This window comes from Etheostoma spectabile, chromosome 3 (assembly GCF_008692095.1).
Source record: "Etheostoma spectabile isolate EspeVRDwgs_2016 chromosome 3, UIUC_Espe_1.0, whole genome shotgun sequence".
NCBI classification, from domain to species: domain Eukaryota; kingdom Metazoa; phylum Chordata; class Actinopteri; order Perciformes; family Percidae; genus Etheostoma; species Etheostoma spectabile.
In genome coordinates this window covers 4545866-4550428 of record NC_045735.1, presented here as the reverse complement: position 1 = coordinate 4550428, position 4563 = coordinate 4545866, and the positions used below count along the sequence as shown (strand labels likewise).

General features: G+C 42.8%; 1 pseudogene; it reads left to right on the top strand.

Annotated features, from left to right (window-relative positions):
* Positions 1-15: 15 nt before the first annotated feature.
* On the top strand, positions 16-2192 carry LOC116686820 (murinoglobulin-2-like; annotated as a pseudogene).
* Positions 2193-4563: the final 2371 nt, after the last annotated feature.

The window sequence follows — 4563 nt, the reverse complement described above, 5'->3', positions numbered from 1 at the left end:
TGAGTCCATCAGTGACCTCAGCACACCTACACCACCGCTCTGCTGGCGTACGTCTTCACCCTGGCAGGACACATGGAGACCCGTGCTCGCCTACTGAACCACCTAGACACTGTTGCATCACAAAAAGGTGAGTCATCCTCCTACAGGAAATCATTCTGGCTTCATTACTGTGACAAAGCTTACCCTGTGCCTCTTTGTCTCTTTGTGGATGGCTGTTTTTTAGGAGGTTTCCTCCACTGGTCTCAGACAGCAACAGAAACATCAGCCTCTCTGTCTGTGGAGATCAGCTCCTATGTGCTGCTGGCTAAACTCAGTGCCTCTCCGACTGCTGAAGACCTGGGCTACGCCAGCCGCATCGTTAGATGGCTGACTAGCCAGCAGAACTATACGGAGGATTCTCCTCCACACAGGTACAGCCCAAACAGGGTTAAGATGGACTTTGAATGTACAATAATCTCTTCTGGAACAAATAAGATGAACAAGTTTTATATGTATGGCTTAGCTGTGACCTTAAGCCCATTTGGCTGACAGCCCTTATCCCCAAAACACAAAACAATAGTGTGGAACAGAAAACAACCTATTTTGTGTTTGTGACAATGCATTTTTCTGCTGTCTTCATTCATGTTTTCTTTAAATTTGACATTAGCTTATTAATTGTAAGAGCATTTTCTCCACTTAAGGAATCTTAACTTAGAACTTAATAAATCTGGATCTTTAGTCCCAATAGACCTGACCCTCCCTTCACCATATAAATTTTTTTTGACCCTCCAAATGATTGGGAAAAGGCATGACCTCCCCCAAACATTTATTGATGCCTTCTGTTCTGGTTTGCTCTTGGCAAAGATGTACAGATAGCCATTGTTTTCCACAACCATAACACACACAACTTAACCTAACCTCTGCCTTCTCATCTTACACATCACACTCCACTGTTTAGGGTTTCCATTTCAGTAGATTTACTCACCAACACTGTTGTGGAAACACAATAAGCATGAGAACTAATAGCACAGTTACTGCATTACTTCAAATACTAAGATACTCCTCTAGTAAACTAGTGATCACATGAAATAAAACGATAAAACAATGAGACCATTTAACAAAGCACACTGGCTAATAACCCATATTGACAGCTGGCCTGCCCAATCACTCAAACAACAGAGAACTTTTCCAAGTAACCAAACACCAAACAAGCCACCTTGAAATGTTTCTGTTTTCATGAATACAACAGTTCTGTGACCCTCCCCCCTAGACTAAATAACGTTGGGTAGCCCTCACCTCAACAAAGAATAAAAAGACATGACCCTACCCTATTTTCCTCCAGTGGTCTATTCCATAAATACCAAACAATCCCTTGTAAAAAATATTAAAGCCTTGAGTTTATCTTTCAAATTATTTTAAAACTGAAACTCACATTATTTAGACATGCATAGTACTCACAGGTCAGCAACATTTATGACTCCTACATATGAAAGTTGAAGGTGTAAACAAAAGAACCTTTACAGTTGTATAAATGTAAGCACAAGTATTATGTATTTTTCTTTGTGTGTTGAAGGACACCGTGGTGGCTCTTTCAGGCTCTGGGCTCTCTACTCCACTCTGGTGTTCAGTCCATGGGTTCAAGCACAGTGCGGTCCAAGTCCTCCCGTGGCCAGCTGATGTGTTTGATGTGAAATCCGTACAACAACACTGCTCTACCAGGAGAAGAATCTGCAGGACGTGACAGGAAGGTACCGCCTGGAGGTGAAGGGGACTGCTTGTGCTGCAATACAGGTCATGGTTAGATGTACCAACAATCCTGAGATTTATACTGTACATTTTAAACCAGTTTGAGCATCGAAAATTGAGATTCTTTGTTCACTTTTTTTAGTGTCATGCCTCAAAGTTCCCCATCCCACAACGAATTAACATGCACCAACAAAACAACAATCAACTAATTCCCAGCTTCCAGTCCAATGTCACCACAACATTCTCCCCTTTACCACAACAAGAACAAATAAAACCTACACGGTACCACAACACCAGTGTAACCCATACATTGTCCCGAACTAAGCCGAACTCCTCATTCACAAAAAAAAACAGACTCAAAAACATAATGTTTTATTTTTCCTTTCCTTGTTTACCTGCTTATCTAGATTTCCTCTTGTCTATAACATCCCAACTCCTGCTGAGTTACCACTCTCAGTGTGAGGGTAACCAAGGGCCGACTGCAACCAGCCAAAGACCCTAACTCCATGTCCTGAACTAACCCCTGTAAGTACTCAACAGCAGATCACGACATATGATGATACTGAAGTGTTTGGCTCAAGCTGGTAAGCTGTTGTTGGTGGACCAGGGGAGATATTGTACAACTTGGTAGCTCTAAACTTAACTCTAAAACGGTAAATGAGCCCATCCAAAGACCCGATGACATCATATTTTTATGTTACTTCATTGGCAATTAGTGAAGGACCCAGTACAAACATGGTTATCCTGGCTATATGCAAAAGCTCTCGGATAGCGTCCCAGAATCACATGAGTCTTGGACTAGTGAGTGATCACAAAGTAAACTTTAACTGAGTACAGTGTGTCAGGTTTTGTCTGATACCCACTGATTAATGCTCCGCACAGCTCAACAGTGCCCTGCTGTGGGCGTGAGTTGAACAAAAGGCGGATCGTTTCTGGTGTACATCACGGGACGGTGAGAGACCGATTTAAGTGAACAAACCAAGAGATGATTCTCTCCGATTTGTTACTTGATCATGTTGTCTTTTTTCTTTCCAACATTGGTCAAAGGTAGCATGCAACCACACAGCTACGCTCATACAGACACCAACATACAGACCTGAACCCGCCGTGGTTCAGATCTACGACTACGACCCGCCTCAATTAATCAGGTCCTCTCAAAACCTCATCACTAAAGTCAACAGCACACCTGCTCTGTGGTATCTTTGCACACAAACCTCAGCATTTCATATGATAACTTATAGTAGTTTGTATTAAAGGTGGCTGCAGTTATGATTGTAAGATCCGAGCCTTGAATTTCAGACTCTAACGAGGACTGTGGGATTTTTGCAAATTACACCACCATGTTTAGGTGTGAGCAGGGGGTGATTTTCTGTTTAAATTACCTGTCTAATGTAGTCCTACCAAAAACAGGTCAGTTTCAGAAATATGCAAAAAGTTACGTTTTCAAATTCTTAGCCTACCTCGGCCTCTTTAAATGAAATGGCTCTCTGAACACATATGTAGTTTGACCTCATTTTCCCTCCTTTTTTCCCCTTAAGGTGACCAGTCCTATAAAATACATCTACCTTGTGTGTGCAGGTAACCCCACGTAATTAACATACCAAAAGCACTATAAATCACATTGGAATGTTTTAAAAGATTGTAAATGCAATTTTCATACCTAAAACAAACTAACATACAGCTATTGTCGACAGTGACCCAGCTCACACCAAAATTTGGCTCGGAAAGATTTAAAGGTTGGCAGCATCTTATGTGATGCTGCACACTTGAGCTGGTTTTAGAAACGTTAAGGCTCACGTTTTGAACATCCAATTAGCTGTACTGACGTCGCTAGTTAAGTCAGCGTCAACTCAAACTACATCAAACCCACCCTGAGGTACGGTGTGCTGAGGTGGACTATTACTACAAAGCCACAATTCTGATAGCCGCCGCGCACCAACATGCATTACATCTCCCCTCTTCAGAGAGGACATATGCATTATAATAATGTGAAAGCTTCTTAACCAGCTAACATGACACAAACCTGAAATTAAGCCACCAATTCAATATCATCTTGGCACATTAAACATATGAAAGAAGGGTCAACTTAACTTGTTGCTAATAACCTTACAGTAGCTTGACTTAAAGTACGTCACACACAGCTCAACTATCTCTAAACTTTACAAAAAACAGTCACAAATCCAGTCGTTCACCCCCTGCCTTGTTTGGTGGTGTATGACCTGGAGGAGAACTTGGCCGAGTCAGGAGATTGTCCAAGACAGAATGAAGTTTAACACCAGGGGGACCACCTTGACTTCTCCAGGGTACGGTTTCCACTCCTGACCTCCTGTCCCGTGTGTTAGTGTGTGGCGTTGTTTAGACGCTCTGCTGTCATAGAAGAACATCTGGATGATTTGGAGACCTTAAGGGGAATGGAGTCCACCACAGATAGCTTTACCATGTGGGAGTCGTATGACTTGTACAAGCAACTGTTGAGTAGTTAGGCAGTTTGTTCTGGGCCTCCTACGACCATCAAACAAGAGTAAGGGGACAAGCCTACAAGGACCCTTCAAGGGGGGTTTGTTCTGTCAGTCAAACAGTGCCAGTTGGTTTTCCTTGAGTCTTGTCACCACAGTCTTTTGATCGTTTGTGCTGCTCCCTTCGGCTCTCCATAAGCGTGAGGATGTGAGGTGAGATATGTGCGTGGAGCGTGCCGCAGCTCTCACAAAAACTTTTGGGAACTCTGCTTTGTGGGCCTATTTTCCGTTCTCCCGTACAGTGGAGCCATTTCTGCAAAACTGGCCTTTCATAGTATCTCATAGTAGCCTACCACTTAGTTTTGGTGTGAAACTGCTCGTT